At 41.9% G+C, this 21,689-nt stretch overlaps 1 long non-coding RNA gene across 3 annotated transcripts in view; it reads right to left on the bottom strand.

The window, feature by feature from the left end:
• The window catches only part of LOC135229951 (uncharacterized), a 200,155-nt gene extending 189,108 nt beyond the window's left edge, over window positions 1–11,047 (bottom strand). Inside the window, exons 1-2 of one of the 3 annotated variants that reach the window (XR_010320620.1) lie at window positions 10,936–11,047; window positions 9,516–9,714 (exon numbers count right to left, since the gene is read on the bottom strand). This is a non-coding gene — a long non-coding RNA (uncharacterized LOC135229951). The other 2 variants (XR_010320623.1, XR_010320619.1) reach the window with 2 other exon arrangements.
• Window positions 11,048–21,689: the final 10,642 nt, after the last annotated feature.

The raw sequence follows: 21,689 nt of genomic DNA, 5'->3' as shown, positions 1-21,689 counted from the left end.
TAACAGAAAATACAGAGAGAACAGTGGAAGATCTGATGGCAGAAAAATTCCCTGGCATTGTGAAAGATGAAAAGATATCTACCCAAGATGCTCATCGAACCTCATACAAGATAGATCCCAAAAGAAAATCACCAAGACATATCATCAAACCTGCCAAAACCAAAGATAAAGAGAAATTTCAAAAGCACCCAAGGATAAACGAAAAGTTACCTACAAAGGAGAATCAATAAGTTTGCACTACTCGGCAGAAACCATGCAGGCAAGAAGACAATGGGATAACATATATAGAGCACTGAAAGAGGAAAAACTGTCAGCGAACAATCATATATCCAGCAAAATTCTAAAACATGAAGGTGAAATTAAGATATTTACAGATAAACACAAGCTTAGAGAATTTGCAAAAACCAAACCAAAACTGCAAGAATTACTGAAGGAAATTCTTTGGTCAGAAAATCAATAATATCAGATACCAACACAACACAAGGTCACAGAACAAAACATCCTGATATCAACCCAGATACGGAAATCACAAAAACAAAATAAGATTAATTAAAAAAATTACTCAAAACAGGGAATCATTGATGTGATTATGTAAAAGATTACGATAGTGAAAAAAGAGGGACTAAATACAGGAGGCTTAGAAATTACATATGGAGAGGAAACCAAGGTGATACAGGGCGAAACAACTTAGGTTTTTACTTACTCAAACCAGGGTAAATATTAAGGTAACCACAACAAGGTCTAACAATTCCATACTTCAAAATAAAAACCAAGATAAACATAACGACTCACCAAAATAAATTCAACTACTATAAAAAGGAAGAACACACATTCTACAAAGAAAAACTCAGCACAAAAAGGTAAATGGAAAATGAAATTGTCAAAAACAGGCATCAAAATGACAGCACTAAACTCATACTTATCTATAATTACACTTAATGTAAATGGACTAAATTCACCAATAAAGAGACAGAAAGTTGCAGACTGGATAAAAAAACACGATCAGTCTGTATGCTTCCTAAAAGAGACACGCTTTAGAGTTAAGAGACACAAATAAACCAAAACTGAAAGGATGGATAAAAATATATCAAGCAAACAACAATCAAAAAAGAGCAGGAGAGGCAATATTAATTTCCAACAAAATAGACTTTAAAATTAAATCCACCACAAAGGATAAAGAAGGACACTACATAAAGATTAAAGGGACAATTTACCAGGTACATATAACCGTATTAAATATTTATGCACCCAATGATAGGGCCGCAACATTCATAAAACAAATGTTAACAGAATTAAAAAGTGAGATAGACACCTCCACAATTATAGCAGGAGACTTCAACACAACACTCTCGGTGAAGGATAGGAAATGCAGTAAGAAGCTCAATAGAGACACGGAAGATCTAAGTGCTACAATTAAACAACTTCACTTCATAGACTTATACAGAACACTCCACCCAACAGCTGCAAACTATAATTTCTTTTCTAGTGCACATGAAACATTCTCTAGAATAGATCACATATTAGGTCATAAAACAAGCCTTTGCAGAACCCAAAACATTGAAATATTATAAAACATCTTCTCTGAACAAAAGACCATAAAAGCAAAAATCAATAACAGAAAAACCAGGGAAAAGAAATCAAATGCTTGGAAACTGCACAATGCCCTGCTCAAAAAAGACTGGGTTATGGAAGACCTTAAGGAGGGAATAAAGAAATTCACAGAATTCAACAAGACTGAAAACACTTCCTATGAAAACCTTTGGGACATGGTGAAAGCAGTGCTCAGAGGTCAATTTATATCAATAAAGGCACACATATTAAAGAAGAGCCAAAATGAAAGAACTGTCCCTACAACTTGAACAAAGAGAAAGAGAGCAACAAAAGGAACTGTCAGGCACCAAAAGAAAGCAAAAAATAAAAACTACAGCAAAATTAAATGAATTAGAGAATAGAAAAACAATTGAAAGAGTTAACAAGGCCAAAAACTGCTTCTTTGAAAAAATGAACAAAATTGATAAACCATTAGCCAGACTGACTAAAGAAATACAGGAAAACAAACCAATAATCCAAATAAGAAATGGGATGGGCCATATCACAACAGATCCAACTGAAATTAAAACAATCATATCAGATTACTACAAAAAATTGTATTCCAACAAATTTGAAAACCTAGAAAAAATGGATGAATTCCTAGAAACACACTACCTACCTAAACTAACACAAACTGAAGTAGAACAACTAAATACACCCATAACAATAAAAGAGATTGAAAAGGTAATCAAAACACTCCCAACAAAAAAAAGCCCTGGCCCTGATGGCTTCACTGCAAAGTTCTACCAAACTTTCAGGGAAGACTTACCACTACTACTGAAGGTATTTCAAAGCATAGAAAAGGACGGAATACTACCTAACTCCTTCTATGAAGCCAGAATAACCCTGATACCAAAACCAGCTAAAGACAACACAAAAAAAGAAAATTACAGACCTATATCCCTCATGAACATAGATGCAAAAATCCTCAACAAAATTCGAGCCAGTAGAATTCAACAACATATCAAAAAAATAATCCACCATCACCAAGTAGGATTTATACCAGGTATGCAAGGTTGGTTCAATATTAGAAAAACAATTAACGTAATCCACCACATAAAAAAAGGACAAGAACCACATAATTTTATCAATTGATACAGAAAAGGCATTTGACAAAGTCCAACACCCACTCATGATAAAAACTCTCAGCAAAATAGGAATAGAAGGAAAATTCCTCAACATAATAAAGGGTATTGATACAAAGCCAATACCCAGCATCATCCTAAATGGAGAGAGCCTGAAAGCATTTCCCTTGAGAACGGGAAACAGACAAAGATCCCCTTTATCACTGCTCTTACTCAGCATTGTGCTAGAGGTCCTAGCCAGAGCAACTGGGCTAGACAAAGAAATAAAGGGCATCCAGATTGGTAAGGAAGAAATAAAATTATCTCTATTTCCAAAGACATTATCTTATACACAGAAAACCCTGAGGAATCCTCAAGAAAACTAATAGAAGGGTTCAGCAAAGTTTCAGATTACAATACAAACACACAAAATCAGTTGGATTCCTCTATATCAACAAAAAGAACATTGAAGAGGAAATCATCAAATGAATACCATTCACAGCAGCCCCCAAGAAGATAAAATACTTAGGAATAAACCTTACCAAAAATGTAAAAGAGCTATACCAAGAAAACTACAAGGTACTACTGCAAAAAAAACAAAAGGGACCTACGTAATTGGAAAAACATATCTTGCTCGTGGATAGGAAGACAACATTGTAAAATTGTCCATTCTATCAAAAGCCATCTATAGATACAATGCACTTCCGATCCAAATTCCAATGACATTTTTTAAACAGATGGAGAAACAAATCACCAACTTCATATGGAAGGGAAAGAAGCCGCGGAAAAGTAAAGCATTACTAAAAAAGAACAAAGTGGGAGGACTCACTCTGCCTGATATTAGAACAAATTATACTGTCACAGTACTCAAAACAGCCTGGTACTGGTACAGCAACAGACACATAGACCGATGGAACAATATTGAGAATCCAGATATAAATCCATCCACATATGAGCAGCTGATATTTGCCAAAGACCCAGTGTCAGTTAATTGGGGAGAAGATAGTCTTTTTAACAAAAGGTGCTGGCGTAACTGTATAGCCACCTCCAAAAAATGAAACAGGACCCCTACCACACACCATGCAAAAAACTAACTCCAAATGGATCAAAGACCTAAACATAAAATCTAAAACGATAAAGATCATGGAAGAAAAAATAGGGACAACATTAGGAGACCTAATACATGGCATAAACAGAATACAAAACATTACTAGAAATGACGAAGAGAAACCAGATAACTGGGAGCTCCTAAAAATCAAACACCTATGCTCATCTAAAGACTTCACCAAAAGAGTAAAAAGACCACCCACAGACTGGGAAAAAGTTTTCAGCTAAGACATCTCTGCCCGGTGCCTGATCTCTAAAACCTACATGACTCTGCTAAAACTCAACCACAAAAAGACAAACACCCCAATTAAAAAATGGGCAAAGGATATGAACAGACACTTCACTAAAGAAGACATTCAGGCAGCTAACAGATACATAAGGAAATGCTCTCGATCATTAGCCATTAGAGAAATGCAAATCAAAACTACAATGAGATTCCATCTCACTCCAACAAGGCTGGCATTAATCCAAAACACACAAAAAAATAAATGTTGGAGAGGCTGTGGAGAGACCGGAACACTTATATTCTGCTGGTGGGAATGTAAAATGGTATACAACCACTTTGGAAATCAATTTGGTGCTTCCTTAAAAAGCTAGAAATAGAACTACCATACAACCCAGCAATCCCACTCCTCGGAATATATCCTACAGAAATAAGAGCTTTTACACAAATAGATACATGCACTTCCACGTTTATTGCAGCACTGTTTACAATAGCAAAAAGATGGAACCAACCAAGGTGCCCATCAATGGATGAATGGATAAATAAATTATGCTATATTCACACAATGGAATACTGCACATCAACAAAGAACAGTGACGAATCTGTGAAACACTTCATAACATGGAGAAACCTGGAAGGCATTATGCTGAGTGAAATTAGTAGCAAAAGGTCAAATATTGTATAAGACCACTATTATAAGATCTTGAGAAATAGTTTAAACTGAGAAGAACATATTCCTTTGTTGTTATGAGGGGGGGAGGCAGGGAGGGTAGGAGAGGGGTATTTACTAAAGAGATAGACAAGAACTACTTTCGGTGAATGGAAGAACAACACTCAACACAGTGGAGGTCAGCACAACTGGACTAAACCAAAGCAAAGAAGTTTCCTGAATAAACTGAATGCTTCGAAGGTCAGCAAAGCAGGGGCAGAGGTTTGGGGACCATGGTTTTAGGGGACATCTAAGTCAACTGGCATAATAAAATCTATTAAGAAAACATTCTGCATCCCACTTTGAAGAGTGGCATCTGGAATCTTAAATGCTAGCAAGCAGCCATCTCAGATGCATCAATGATTCTCAGCCCACCTGGATCAAGGGAGAATGGAGAACACCAAGAACATAAGATAATAACGAGCCCAAGAGACAGAAAGGACTACATGAACTAGAGACTACATCATCCTGAGATCAGAAGAACTAGACTGTGCCGGGCCACAACCAATGACTGCCCTGACGGGGAACATAACAGAGATCCCTTGAGGGAGCAGAACAGTGGGATGCAGACCCCAAATTCTCATAAAAAGACCAGACTTAATGGTCTGACTGAAACTGGAAGGACCCCAGTGATCATGGCCCCCACACCTTCCGTTTACCCACTACGGGAACCATCCCCAAAGCCAGTTCATCAGACATGGGTTGGACTAGACAACGGGTTGGAGAGGGATGCTGGTGAGGCGTGAGCTACTTGGTTTGGGTGGACACTTGAGACTATGTTGGCATCTCCTGCCTGGAAGGGAGATGGGTGGGTAGAGGGGCTTAGAAACTGGCAAAATGGTCACGGAAAGAAAGAGTGGAAGGAGGGAGTGGGCTGTCCCATTGGGGGGAAAGTAATTGGGAATATGTAACAAGTTGTGTATAAGTTTTTATGTGAGAGACTGCCTTGATTTGTAAACTTTCACTTAAAACACAATAAAAATTATTAAAATAAAAAAAAAAGAAGCTGACCCATGATTGCTTCAACAAGCTCTCAGAACTAAGACTCAAGGAATCTTCTCGATGAAGGTGCAATCCTGGAATTACCAGATACAGAATACAAAAGATTAATATACAGAACTCTCAAAGATATCAGGAAGGAAATGAGGCAAAATACAGAACAAGCCAAGGAACGCAAAGATAAAGCAGCTGAAGAAATTAAAAAGGTTACTCAAGCACATAATTAAAAATTTAATAAGCTGCAAGAAACCATAGAGAGACTGCAATCAGAAATTCAGAAGATTAACAATAAAATTACAGAGTTAGAAAACTCGATAGAAAGTAAGAAGAGCACAACTGAAGAACTGGAAGGCAGAATTACTGAGATAGAAGATAAAACTCTTGGGACCAATATATTTGAAAAGAAACCAGATAAAAGAATTTTAAATGAAGAAATCCAAAGAATCATGTGGGACTTTATCAAGAGAAATAACTATGAGTGATTGCAGTACCAGAACAGGGAGGGCTAACAGAAAATACACAGGGAACTGTTGAAGATTTGTTGGCAGAAAACTTCCCTGATATCATGAAAGATGCTCATCAAATTCCACATAAGGTGATCTCAAAAGAAAGTGACCGAGACATATAATAATCAAACTTGCCAAAATCAAACATAAAGAGAATTTTAAGAGAGGCTAGGGATAAAGGAAGTCACCAACAAAGGAGAGTAAATAATGATAAACTTGGACTACTCAGCAGAAATCATGGAGGCAAGAAGGCAATGGGATGACTTATACAAAATATTGAAGGAAAAAAATTGCCAACCAGGAATCAAACCATAACCCTGGCCCTCTGGCCTTAGCCCTCTAACTCTAGCCCCTAAGCCCTAAGTCCCAAAGCCCCTAAGGCCCTAAGCCCTTAGGTCCTAACCCCCAAGGCCCTAAACTCTAACCCTAACCCAAACTCTAACCCCTATACCCTAAACCCTAAACCCTAACACCTAACCCCTAACCACCCTAACCTTAACGACCCTAACCCTAACCCTAACACTCGAACCCTAACCCTCTAACGCTAACCTGAAACCCTAACCCTCTAACTCTAACCCTCTAACCCTAGCCCTCTAATCCTAGCCCTAAACCTAACCCCAACCCCCAAACCCAACGCCAAACCCTAAACCTCAAATCCCTAGCCCTAAACCTAAGAATGAGTCTAAGCCTAACCCTATCACTTAACCCTAAACTGTAAACCCTAACACTTAAAACCCTAACACTCTTACCCCTAACACATTCAACCCTAACACCCTAAATGCCAAAACCCTAAACACTAACACCCTTAACCCTAACCCCTAAACCCTAAACTTAAACGCTAAACCATCTAACCCTCTAACCCTAATACCCTAACACTAAACCCTAAACCCTAACCCCAGCCCCCAGCCCTAACCCTCACTCTAAGCCTTAAACCCTAAACCTTAAGTCCTAAACCCTAGGCTCTAAGCCCTAAGCCCTAAACCCTAAGTCCTGAAACCCTAAACTCTAAGCCTTAAGCCCTAAACATAACCCTCTAACCCTAAACCCTAAAACCTTACCCCAGACCCATCCCACACCCCTAAACCTGAACCCCTAAACCCTAGCCCTAACCCCTAACCCTAAACCTCTAAACCATACCCCTAATCTTCTAACCCTAAACCTCCAACCCTAACCCTCTAACCCTAACTCTCTAACCCTAACCACAACACCAACCCCAACCTCTGAACCCTGAAACCCTAACCCCCTAACCCTAAGCCTCTGAACCCTAAGCCTAAACCCTCTAACCCTAAACCCTAACCTTCACCCCCTCACACCCTCACCTTCTCACTCCCTCACTCTATAATCTTCTCAACCTCTAACCCCCTCACCCTCTAACCCCTCACCCTCTAACTCCCTCAATCTCTAACCCCCAAACCTCTAACACCCACTCTCTTACCCCAAACCACATATCCCAAACAAACCCAACACCAACCCCAACCCTAAACCTAAATCCTGACCCCTAAAACCTAACCCAAACCCTACCGACTAAACCCCAAAACCCTAAACCCCCAAAACTGTAAACCCCAAACTGCAACCCCTAACACCTAACCTGTAAATCCAAACTCTAACCTCAAACCCTAAACCTAACCCTAACACCTAACCCCAACCGAAAAACCCTAACCCAAACCCTAACAACCCTAACCCTAACATCCCTAACCCCAAAACCCTAACCCCAACCCCTAACCCCAAACCCTAACAACCAGAACTCTAACAACCCTAACCCTAACATCCCGAACCTCAAACCCTAACCCTTTTTGTTAGCAGCCGTAGCACTTAACCACTAGCCACCAGGGTTTCCATGAGCAGTCACAGGAATAGACATATGCACACCCGTGTTCACTGCGACATTATTCACAGTAGCAAAAAGATGGAAACAACCTAAGTGCTCATCCACGGAGGAATGGATAAACAAACTACGGTACATACACACAGTGGAACACTACACGACAACGAAGACCAATGATGAATCTCTGAAACATCTCACACCATGGATGAATCTGGAGCGCATCATGCTGACTAAGTCAATCACAAAACGACATATACACTAAGAGACCACTATCATAAAAACTCATGAAAACATTTACACACAGAAACAATCCTTGATGTTCACCAGGCAGACGGAGAGTGGGTAGAGAAAAGCTAACTAAATAATAACCAAAAAAAAACAAACCACCGCCGTCGAGTCGATTCCAGCTCATAGAGACCCTATAGGACAGATTAGAACTGCCCCATAGAGTTTCCAAGGAGCGCCTGGTGGATTCGAACTGCAGACCTTTGGTTAGCACTGGTGGGTCTTAACCACTATGCCATCAGGGTTTCCAACCAAACGACAGATATGTGGTAACTCTGGTGAAGGAAGAGACGGTACACAAGACTGGGAATCAACCTCAGCCTCACTCTAACCCTAACCATAACCCTAAACCACTTGTGCCCTAGCCTAGTAACCCCAGCCCTAACCCCGACCCCAGCCACCTAAAACCTATACCCCTAAACCTAACTCCCAAACCTCTAACCCCCAAACCTGAACCCCTAACACCAAACCCTAACCCCTAACCCTAATCCTCTAACCCTTCTGCATCTCTGGGCCTCTCGACTCTCCGTCTATTTTCTCCCTCCAAATCCTACTAACACTCAGTGGAATTTTGAAGTTTCAGCTGTGCTTTGCTTCTTGTTGTCTCCACCGGTCCCATCAAGGCACTGCATCATTTCTTTGCTCTGCTTCACTATTGAGTTCCAAAACCATGGCTTAGAATCACCTGACACTGAACCTCAGCGATTGGGCGCAAGGCCGCGAGAGGGCGTGCGCACCGCCGGTTCTGTTCTGCCCACCAGACCCTCCGAGCATGGGAACCTCCTGGACCTAAGACGGGACGAACTGGGTACCGCTCCAGTGGCGACAGCAGAAGCTTTTCTTCCCGAGGGACCCAACGCCCCAGGGCGCTCTCTCAATACTCCCATTAATGCTATGATTATCCTAACCCACTCCGTCTGTGAGACCTAGTGGGTCCTCGACCAGGCCCAGCCTTCAAGACCCGCACCCCCCTGCCGTGGTCATGTACAGGAACCTGCAGGGCCGCGCCCTCCCCGCCCAAGCTCTGCCCCTCCACACCCTGATGCCCTGCAGGCCTCTACTAGAGCTGTCGCCCCGCACGGGGGGGGGTGGGCCACGAGGAAACATTCGGAAACCACCCCCCAGGCACGAAGCCGACTGCCCCTATTGAGACCGTGTGAGCAGGGCTGCCCCGCTGACTGGAGCCTGCAGGGAGGGCATCACTCACGTTTGTCAGCTTCTCATCGCCCTCTGGGCTCAGGGTCCCAGAGCAGCCAACCCCCCCCGGGGGGGGGGGCGGTCAGTCCGCAGGGGCTGGAAGATCGGGTTGGTGCCCATGGCTGGAGCGCTTAAAACCCTTACAAGCCCTCATAAACCGTCAGCTCCAGACCTTCAAATGTCAGCCCGAGAGACACCTAATCTCCAACCTAAAAAAAAAAACCACACCTGTTGCCATCGAGTCAATTCTGACTCATAGCGACCCTATAGGACAGAGTAGAACTGCCCCACAGAGCTTCCAAGGAGCGCCTGGTGGATTCAAACTGCCAACCTTTTGGCTAGCAGCCTTAGCACTTAACCACTACGCCACCAGGGTAACCCACTGAACCCACTGCCACCAGGGTAGAGGCTCCAAATCCCACCAGTTTGAGGAACCCTCAAATCCCCTCAGCACCAGAGACCGCGTCCACAGCTACCGCTACACAGCGCCGCACAAACGTTTAAGTTAACAAACAACATGGGCGCTCAGGACCCCTTCCTGCTACCCCCACCCCCGCCACCCAGAGGGGGAGCGGGACCCGGCACCCACACTGTTAACACACACTGAATCGCTGCTGCTTCCACAAGGAGTAGGATCCCCGCGCTGCTCCACAGATTCCCAGGACCCCTTCCTTTCCAGGTGGGGCTGGGGCCGCGCCGACGCCCCAGCCCCGAGAGTAGACCAGCCGGGCGCGGGCGCGGGCGCGGGGTGCCTCAGCCTCCCAGGCACAGCGCCCAAAACAGTAAGGGGCAGCGGGGCCTTGGGCGGGGGATCGCTCTCTCCCCGCCCCTGGCACCCTACGGAGTCTGGTGGGGGTGGGACGACGAACGGGGGCGAGTGCCCCGTCCTCAGTCTGGAGTCTCACCCCCCCGGGCGAACTCTGGGCCTTCGTTTCCCCCCCCCCCGGCACAGGGAGCAGGTGGGGGGCGGGGGGGCAGGCGCCCATCCCCCAGCTTGGCCCGCAAACCCGCCCCGGGCAGAGGAGGGACCTGGGCGCAGCCCTGGACACGGCCTTTCTCCCCAAGCCCTTCAAGCCCCCAGGCCCGAGGGCACTCCGCAGCTGGATCCCCACCCCCCCGCAAATCCATGGGGATGAAATTTCGCAGACCAGCTGCGTCTCCCGGGCCAGAGGCTCCCTCTCGCAGCCCCTAGAGTGGCTGCGTCCGCCCGGCCCCGCACCGCGTCCGCCCCTGGGGATCACTCGGGACGGGGTACGCCGGAGGGGGCGATGCCAGCTGCTAACCCAACGTCCGGACTCTCCAACCTCTGGAGCCCACAGACTGCTGGGACTGGGAACCGCCCTCCTGGCACCTTCCCTCCACACCTTCGAGGGGCCGGGCTTGTTCAGTCTGGGAGCGGGTCCCTCCACCCAGCTGCCGGAGTTTCATACCTTTCAGAAACCACGGCACGGAAAGCAGCACGAACAGCATCCTCTCTAAGGCGCGCCATCCGGCCCGGACCCCTCACCACCCGTCCGGGCGCTTCCGTGAGTAACTGGCTGGACGGCGAGGAACATGGCTGCCGGCCCCGCCCAGCGGCCCGGGTGTGGGGCGGGCGTGGGGGGGTTGGGCCTCCAGAGGGGAGGGTGGGGTCTAGAAGCAAGGACAACGCCAAGGTGTGCGGGGTGAGGAGACGGGAGACGTCAGGAGAGGGCCCTCTCGCGTGCAGAGTTAAGTATTGGAGGTGCAACGGTTAAGTGCTTGGCTAACTGAAAGGTGGGCCGTTGGAACCCACCAGCTCAGGGGTTGAAAAGATCTGGAGATGGGCTCCCATAAAGATTCTAACCAAACAAAATCCGAACCAGTTGCTATTGAATCAATTTCGACTCATAGTGACCCTATAGGGCAGAGTAGAACTGCCCCATAGGGTTTCTAAGACTATAAGTCTTTACAGAAGCAGACTGCCATGTCTTTCTGCAAAGAACCAACTGGCGGATTCGAACTGTCCACCCTTTGGTTAGCAGCCGAGCTCTTAACCACGGGGCCACCAGGGCTGCACCATAAAGACTGCAACCTAGGAAACCTTGTGAGGCAGTTCTAAGTTGTCATACAGGGTTGATATGAGTCAGAATCTCTTGATGGCACACAACCATGATTGTACTAAGAAAAATTCCTCCAAGCATCTGCCTACATGACCCCTGAAGCACACATGCATGCACGCTATCAAAGCAGTGCAGCCAAAGACAGGAAATTGGGATAGAGACATTATAGACTGCACACTGAAAAGTGATTTCTGAGGGGCATGCAGCTCAAGCGGAGGAGGTAGCATACAACTAAATGCCCTTCTCCTTCTATTGTTCAATGGTCTTGAGAAAGAATGTGTCCCAGGAATTAACTGTAGCCCAGGAGAACTTGAAGACAGCAAATACAGAGGACCGGTCAGGATGCTTCTGCAGTGGTCAGGGTGAGGAGTGATGGTGGAAGTGCAGATGGGAACAGTGGGCAGGCTTGAGGTGTACTTTGGAGCTTGAGCTGCCAAGAATTGGTGGTCGATCAGACGTATGGGATGAGGGGAATGGAGAATCAAAGGTGACTTCTAGAATTCAGGCTACCATGAGCGCATGGTCACCAGAGCCATTCTCTACCATGTGGAAAACCATGGAGGAACAAGCTTGAGAAAATGACCAAAAGATTTTTTTCTGTACATGTTAGATTTGGATGTCTGAGGTCATCCAAGTGTGGAGAACAGTTCCCAGCTGTGGATACCACTCTGAGGTAGAGTAGTTTTCTGGGTTCTAAGAATTTGAAGATCATCAGCCTATAGCTGATTTGAAAGCCACTGGTGGTGCAGTGGTTATGCATTTGGCTGCTACCAAAAGGTCTGCAGTTTGAATCTACCAGTCGCTCCTTGGAAATCCTGTGGGGAAGCTCTACTCTGTCCTATAGGGTCCCTATGAGTGAGAATCCACTCAATAGCGACTTTTTTTTTGTTTTGTTTTAATACTAAGCTCAGAAAAGTTGTGTGTCAGGGTTGTATTTTTTCACAATACTTATTCAAGCAGTTCGAATCTACCAGCCACTCCTTGGAAATCCTATGGGTCAATTCTACTCTGTCGTTTAGGGTCGCTATGAGATAGAATTGACCCAACAGCAATGGACTTAGAACTTGGACTTAGAGGAGCCCTTTCTTTGTCAAAGCTGAAAGTTTTACTTCATACTTTTTAAAAACTGCCATGTCTCATGTTACGTGGCTACCCTTACAGGAGCATTTTTGGTGCTAACTTGACTTGTCCTTGGTGAAGGGCTCTGTATTCATTTTCTAGGGCTGCCATAGTAAATTACCAAAAACTCAGTGTCTTTAAAAAAACATGTAATCCATACAGTCCAAGAAGCTGGATCATATGAAGAAGAAGGGGCACGAGGATTGGAAGAAGACTCATTAACAGCCTAGACATGCAGATGACACAACCTTGCTTACTGAAAGTGAAGAGGACTTGAAGCACTTACTGATGAGGATCAAAGACTTCAGCCTTCAGTATGGATTACACTTCAACATAAAGAAAACAAAAATCCTCACAACTGGAACAATAAACAGAGAAAATACTGAAGTCGCCAAGGATTTCATTTTACTTGGATCCACAATCAACACCCATGGAAGCAGACTTCGAGAAATCAAATGACATGTTTTATTGGGCAAATCTGCTACAAAAGACCTCAAAGTGTTAAAAATCGAAGATGTCACTTTGAGGACTAAGGTGTGCCTGAACCAAGCCATGATATTTTCAGTCGCCTCATGTGCAGCTAAAGCTGGACAATGAATAAGGGAGACAAAAGAACTGAAACTTGAATTATGTTGTTGGTGGAGAATAATGAATATACCATGGAGTGCTAGAAGAATGAACACACCTGTCTTGGAAGAAGTACAGCCAGAATGCTCCTTAGAAAGGTGGGTGGCAAGACTTGGTCTCACGTACTCTGGACATATTATCAGGAGGAATCAGTCCCTGGAAAAAGACATCATGCTTGGTAAAGTAGAGGGTCAGTGAAAAAGACAAAGATCCTCAATGAGACAGATTGAGACGGTGGCTGCAACAGTGGGCTCAGACACAGCAATGAGAAAGGCCCAGGGCTGGGCACTGTTCCATTCTGTTGTACACAGGGTCTCTATGAGTTGGAACTGACCCAACAGCACCTGACAACAACATCATAAACTCACTAGATCTCCTGGGGATAGAATGTCATATTCACTGTGGAGTAGATAGTTTGTCTGTTTGTTTACCATATTTACTAATACTATGATTTACATTTGATAACTTCCACAATCTGTTGGATCGCTTTTCTTTGGAATGGACACAAACATGCATCTCTTGCAGTCTGTTGGCCAGGTAGCTAGCTTCCACATTTCTTTGCATAGTGGAGTGGGCATGTACAGGGCTGCATCTGTTTGTTGAAACAACTCAGTGGGTATTCTCTCAGCTCCTGGAGCCTTGTTTTTCGCCAGTGCCTTCAGTGTAGCTTGGACTTCTTGCTTCACTACTACCAGTTCTTCATCATATGCCACCTCATGAAGCGACTGAGAGTCGACCATTTCTTTTGGTACTGTGACTCTGTGTATTCTTTGCATCTTTTGTGTGTGTGTGCTTTAAGTGAAACTTTACAAATCAAGTCAATCTCTCATACAAAAATTAGTATACAGCTTGCTATGTGCTCCTAGTTCCTCTCCCACTAATGAGACAGCACACTCCTTCTCTCAGCCCTGTATTCCCCGTATCCATTCAGCCACTTTCTGTCCCCCTCTGCCTTCTCACCTCCCCTCCAAACGGGAGCTGCCCACATAGTCTCATGTGTCCACTTGAGACCAGAAGGTCACTCTTCACCACTATCATATTCTATCCTATAATCCAGTCCAATCTCTGTCTGAAGAGTTGGCTTTGGGAATGGTTCCAGCCGTGGGCCAACAGAAGGTCTGGGGACCGTGACCTCCAGGGTTCCTCTAGTCTCAGTCAGATCATTAAGTCTGATTTTTTTATGGGACTTTGAGGTCTGCATCTCACTGTTCTCGTGCTCCGTCAGGGATGCTCTGTTTCGTTCCCTGTCGGGGCAGTCTTCGGTTGTAGATGGGCACCATCTAGTTCTTCCGGTCTCAGGCTGATGTAGTCTCGGATTTACGTGGCCATTTCTGTCTTTTGGACTCATAATTACCTTGTATCTTTGGTGTTCTTCATTCTCCTTTGCTCCAGGTGGGTTGAGACCAATTGATGCATCTTAGATGGCCGCTTGATAGTGTTTTTAAGACTGCAGATGCCACTCACCAAAGTGGGATGCAGAATGTTTTCTTAATAGATTTTATTATGCCAATTGACCTAGATGTCCCCTGAAAACATGATCCCCCAACTGCTGCCCCTGCTACTCTGGCCTTTGGAGCATTTGGTTTATTCAGGAAACTGCTTTTGGTTTAGTCCAGTTATGCTGACCTCTCCTTTATTGTATGTTGTCTTTCCCTTCACCTAAAATAGTTCTTGTCTACTACCTAAATTTGCAAATATCCTTCTCCCTCCCTTTCTCCCCACCCTCATAACCATCAAAGAATATTTTCTTCTCTGTTTAAACTATTTCTTGAGTTCTTATAATAGTGGTCTCATACAGTATTTGTCCTTTTGCAACTGACTAATTTCACTCAGCATAATGCCCTCCAGATTCCTCCAAGCTATGAAATATTTCACGGATTCATCATTGTTCTTGATCTGTGTGAAGTATTCCATCGTGTGAATGCACCACAATTTATTTATCCATTCATCTGTTGATGGGCACTTTGGTTACTTCCATCTTTCTGCTATTGTAAACAGTGCTGCAATGAACATGGTTTTGCATATATCTGTTCATATAAAGGCTCTTATTTCTCTAAGATATATTCCAAGGAGTGGGATTGCCATATGCTATGGTAGTTCTATTTCTACTTTTTTAAGGAAGTGCCAGATTGATTTTCAAAGTGGCTGCACCATTTTAAATTCCCACCAGCAGTGAATAAGTGTTCCAGTCTCTCTACAACCTCTCCAACATTTATTATTTTGTGATTTAGGATTAATGGCAGCCTTGTTGGAGTGAGATGGTATCTCATTGTAGTTTTGATTTACATTTCTCTAATGGCTAATGATTGTGAGCATTTCCTCATGTATCTGTTACCTGCCTGAATGTCTTCTTCGTTGAAGTGCCTGTTCCTATCCTTTGCCCATTTTTAAATGGATTATTTGTCTTTTTGTTATTGAGTTTTTGCAATATCATGTAGATTTTAGAGTTCAGATGCTGATCAGAAATGTTATAGCTAAAAACTGTTTCCCAGTCTGTAGGTAATCAGTTTACTCTCCTGGTGAAGACTTTGGATGAGCATAAGTGTTTGATTTTTAGGAGTTACCTAATTTCTCTTTGGGTGCTTGCACATTGTTAGTAATGTTTTTGTTACATCCCACCCTAATCCTCTTTAACATAAAATTACAATCACAAAATGGAGGACAGCTACAGAACACTGGGAATCATGGCCTAACCAACTTGGTACACACATTTGGGGGGGGACATAATACAATCCATGACATCCACCTTTTAGTATATTTTGGGGACTGGCTCTTTTAGTCAGAAACAGGTAGAATAAAAGTGCTTCCTTACCAGCAGTTTCCCAGCAGTGTTGGTGACGGATCCCCAGTTGGATACACACAATCACACTGACTGCATTTGCAGTGCCTCAGCAAGTCCCACTTGCCTTCATAACACTGATCTCTACAACAAAACACAGCTCTGTAAGCAAGTCAGTTAAAAATAAAGGCATTGGATATTGAACATCACTAAAGACATAAGTGCATATTGGTTCTGTGCTGGTTGCCGGAATCTAATTCTCTTAATTAATTCGTATTTTTTGTAGATATTTTTCTTGCTCCATATACCCAGAGTTTTGTGTACATATAATGAACATTCTACACGTAGTTTTCTCACAAATATTACCCAATATCATTCATTTTTTTGACCATTCACTCAATGTTCAAGAATAAATTGAAGTATAGGAAATATTCTTATGGTTATTTAACTCTAAGGATGAAGAAATTGCATAGCGGGTCTTGGCTCCCTTTAGAAATTCTCTACCTGATGCAGTTCCGCACAGCAACACGGACCTTCATCTCAGCACAGGAAGAAAGACAGCTTTGTCTCAATATTTGCCACTGCTCTTCACCTTCTACTAAGGTAAAAATTCTTCAGCCTGCCAAGAGCATTGTTCAAGAATTGGCTCCAAATCTCTCCTTGAAAATTACAGTGAAAAATCTTATAAAAATGTTAAGTTTTATTATTAGGCAAACCACTATTTCATCAAATCATCGTCTCTATATAAATTTTTCACCACTATGTTTTTTTTTTAATGTGGCTTAAGACAACAATCAGGTGTGTAATAATGTGTATATCATTACATTTCAAATTATAAAGTGATGTTCCAATGGTTTAAAGAGTTGGAGGGACTATTGTGGCTAGAGAATACTGAATCAAAAAATATTTTGACATGAAAGTTTCAACAACAAATATGTTCCATAACTATAGGTGTACTTGTAGGTAAATGTTTAATGTAATAATTCGGATGGTTAAAAAAGACAAAAACAAATAAAAACACATTAAACGGCAGAATAAGTCAATAGATATCTATTGTCATGACAGATACAAACAGAAAACAAAGAATAAAAAATAAGTGCAGCAGAGGTTACCAGCGTTATGTAAAAGAGAGGAGCATCTTGACACCGAAATAAAATAGCTAGATGCTTCAAAATGTGCATCCAGCAGCTTTTCTCTTTAGCAGGTGTTGCAATTTCTGATTTATTGGAATTAAACTAGTTGTCCATGTCATTCAAGTATTATTTTAATGCAATAAATCATTTTACAAGTCCCATGCTGTAGAAAAAATGCTTAAATCATTACATAAACATAGCTTTGCTCACAACTCTTCCCATTCTGAATGCATTACTTTTCCCTTTACCACTTCCTAAATAGCTGTGAAAATCTTCACAGTGCTGTAAACCCAAGTTCTAGTCCCACCACCATTTTATGTGATACTGATCACTGTGTGTCCCTGTGAAGTCTTTTTTTTTTTTTAACATCCTATATATATATATATATATTTTTTATAGCACTATGGTCACTATTGTCGACTCAACATGTTTACTGCCTTATTGCGCTCTTTACCTGTTGTTGAAGCCTTGTTATTTACTTTTAAATGTCTTTCTTATTTCTCTACCTTAACACTTAAAACAGTGTTTCATTTTATTTGCTGTTGTTGTTTTCTTTTATTATATTCTTGTCCACTCAGAGTTCAGGCATGATTAAAAAGTAATTACATTTTTGTGGAGACAGAATGGGATTTAGAATCAAGTTTCAATTACCTGGGTTTTACTTCCTTCATTGACTAGCTGTATATCGGCAATACTTACTGACTATAAAACTTAATTTCAACATTTGTAAAACAGGTTACAATCTATCTATGCTTTTTTTAGATATATACATTTCTTTTTAATTTCAAAATATAAATTCACCAAAAATGATGTTAACATTTAGATTTTTCTTGTGTTAAAAAAAACTAAACCAAACCTGTTGTCATCAAGTTGATTCCAACTCATACCGACTCTGTAGGACAGAGGAGAGCTGCCCCATAAGGGCTTCCAAGGAGTGGCTGGTGGATTTGAACTGTAGGCCTTTTGGTTAGCAGCCAGGTTGGAATCCGCTACATCACCAGGATTCCTTTCTTGTAATAAGTCAGATAAATTGATAAGCTTATATTCCAGCTATGTATTTAGTGCATGAAATATGTCAAAGAGAATTATGTAATGTTTAAAATTTTAAATGTAAATTGATCAAAAATTATAATAAATTCCAAATAAGTAAGATCAAATGATTAGCTCCAGTTCTCAGTAGGGGTTTAAATGCCTTTGAGACCAGTTGGTGCTCCTGTTTTCACCCATTCTCAATGGCACAAACTCAGCATCAGTCTCTGAGTAGTGATTATGATACTAACACGGTAGACAGTCAGGAGTGGTTGGGCTACTATTTTCACATGTTTTGCTGGCTAATAGATTTAAATTATCTTTACTGTCTAATATTTCTTATCTTTTACTTTTGGAGAACGAAGTCAATTGTTCATGTCGTATTATGTATGGTACAGCCCAGAGTGTTTGTAGTGTTCAATACTTTAAATTTCTCACCACTTTCATCATTACTTTTTTGTATAGGAAACTCAGGAATCAAATAGGTATTTTATACTGTCCAGCAATGCTTACATTGTAAGTATAAAGTGGGAGCCATTATAACGTTAAGGGAAATATCATTGATACAATGTTGGCTTTTTAATTACGCAGATTTGTATTTGTAATCCCACTCTGCCCTTAATTGGCTGATGACTTTAAGTATGCTTCTTTACTTTCTGTAGCCTTGATTTACTCACCCACAAAATGGGATGATGACCCTCATCTGGAAAGAATATACATATATATATATATATATATATATATACATACATACGTATGAAACTTACTTCTGACAATGGATGAAACAAAGCCACTACTAACAAATATTGCTATTTCTTCTACCTGCCTTCTTTACTCACTCCAAGCTTCTAGACAGTTTGCTCAGATACGTTTCCTTCCTTCCCGTCTTCTTTCTTTCTATGCTACCTCTTTTTGTTTCCCTTTCAGTTTCATTGTGAATTCACAAACACTAGGTTGAATTTCAGTGTTTATATGCTATTGGGGGTATGCATCTAAGTAAGCAATTTACCTTCCTGAAATTAAAATATAGATAATTCCTGCACTGCCTGCCTCACATGGCATGCGAAAGTTATTTAAAATAGTAAGAAAATATAAATATGTTACTTATTATCTATTGAATCCATACATCAGGCTAGATAATTTAACTGTCATGTTGAAGTGATAAATTTATAAATATAGATATTAATATTTTGTTATTAATGTAAGAAGAGTAAGTTAGAAACCTAATATGAAGAGCAGGTGAGGATTTCAAAAGGATTGGTTCTCAGAAGGGTAGGACTAGAACAGTAATAATCAAACAAAATGTAAAATATGTTCATAGCAGGAACATACAGAAGGTTGCTTCTACAATGGTGTTTAAAATAGAATAATGTATATTTGATTAGACAATCATTTATGGGAATAAAAAGATTAAGAAAATTTATCCTTACCTGCAAAATCTTAGAACCAAAAAACCAAACCAAACCCAGTGCCGTCGAGGTGATTCCTACTCATGGCGACCCTATAGGACAGAGTAGAACTGCCCCATAGAGTTTCCAAGAAGCGCCTGGCAGATTCTAACTGCCGACCCTTTGGTTAGCAGCCATAGCACTTAACCACTATGTCACCAGAGTTTCCACAAAATCTTAGAAGCAACAATATATTCATCATATTTCATCCAGAACATTCCTGATGTCCTGCAGTCATGCATTTGAACTCATTTGTGCAGAAACATTCATTTTTATAGCTACTTACCTTCCTGGTGGTTACATCATTGGCTCCTAAAGACCAGAAAAAGAACCAAATGCAATTTGGCTGTCTTGACTGGGCCCCAAAGAAGACTCTTAAAGTTAAACAAATGAACAGAAATATCTTGAACAAGCAATATCTTCTAGGTGCAACTGCTTGTGTGTGGCACGAGGAAAATAAACACTAATCAAGGTAACTTAATTCTCAGTGAAATGAAACCTCATATGGAAACATGGGAATTTTACTCTTCCTTGATAATTACATCATCTAGAATCATCTCATGTGAGATTTTTATCATAAAGGAAGGGTTCATGGAAAGGAGATGCCTGACTGGAGCCAGCTGTGGATTATTCTTAATTGCCTCTCCACTCTCACATTCCCAAAAGGAAGGAGGATATCAGGGCTTAATATGACTCAAGTAAAGCATGAGAAAATGGAATGTGTTTACAAATGTCAACACAACTATTTGTAAAATAATTCGATATTTATTAAATCTTTTTGTGAGAAATGAAGTGGCTCTAATCAGACTTAAATAAATGGGTTGACTAATTTTTTTTTTGTTAATATTTGAATGTACCATGCAACTAGGTTGATGGAAGTTGTATATAAAAGTTATCCAAATCACTCAGTAGGATGATTTCGAAGAATCTGAAAAAAGTTAGGAAAATAAATTTGAAATACTGTGGCACTATGAGTCAACCAGAATTACAGAGCGTTCAGTAAATTGGAGTTAAAAAGAACTGAAGGTATCATTTTCAAATTGATTGTTGTTGTTAGGTGCCATCAAGTCAGTTCTGACTCATAGCCAACCTATGTATCACAGAACAAAACACTGCCTGGTCCTGTACCATTCTTAAAATCGTTACTATCCTGGAGCCCATTGTCGCACCCACTGTGTCAATCTCTCTCTTTGAGGGTCTTCCTTTTCTTCCGCTGATCCTGTACTTTACCAAGCATGATGTCCTTCTCCAGGAACTGATCTTTCCTGACAACATGTCCAAAGTATGTAAGACACAGTCTCGCCATCCTTGCTTCTAAGGAGCATTCTGGTTGTACTTCTTCCAAGACAGATTTGTTCCTTCTCTTGGCAGTGCATTCAATATTCTTTGCCAACGCCACAATTCAAAGGCGTCAATTCTTTTTTGGTCTTCCTTATTCATTGTCCAGTTTTCACATGCATATTGGGCGATTGAAAACACAATGCCTTGGGTCAGGCACACCTTAGTCTTCAAGGTGACATATTTGCTTTTCAACACTTTAAAGAAGTCCTTTGCAGCAGATTTGCCCAATGCAATGTGTCTTTTGATTTCTTTCTTCTTTTTTTTTTTTTTTAATTTTTGTTGTGCTTTAAGCGAAAGTTTACAAATCAAGTCAGTCTCTCACACAAAAACTTATATACACCTTGTTACGTACTCTCAATTGCTCTTCCCCTAATGAGACAGCCTACTCCCTCCCTCCACTCTCTCTTTTCATGTCCATTCCTCCAGCTTCTAACCCTCTCTACCCTCTCCTCTTCCCTCCAGACAGGAGATGCCAACACAGTCTCAAGTGTCCACCTGATCCAAGAAGCTCACTCCTCACCAGCATCCCTCTCCAACCTATTGTCCAGTCTAATCCCTGTCTGAAGAGTTGGTTCCTGTCCTGGGCCAACAGAAGGTCTGGGGGCCATGACCACCAGGGTCCTTCTA

This window comes from Loxodonta africana, unplaced genomic scaffold (genome assembly GCF_030014295.1).
Source record: "Loxodonta africana isolate mLoxAfr1 unplaced genomic scaffold, mLoxAfr1.hap2 scaffold_67, whole genome shotgun sequence".
Taxonomy (NCBI): Eukaryota; Metazoa; Chordata; class Mammalia; order Proboscidea; family Elephantidae; genus Loxodonta; species Loxodonta africana.
The sequence above is the reverse complement of the archived record's forward strand: the minus strand, read 5'-3'. Positions and strand labels throughout refer to the sequence as shown.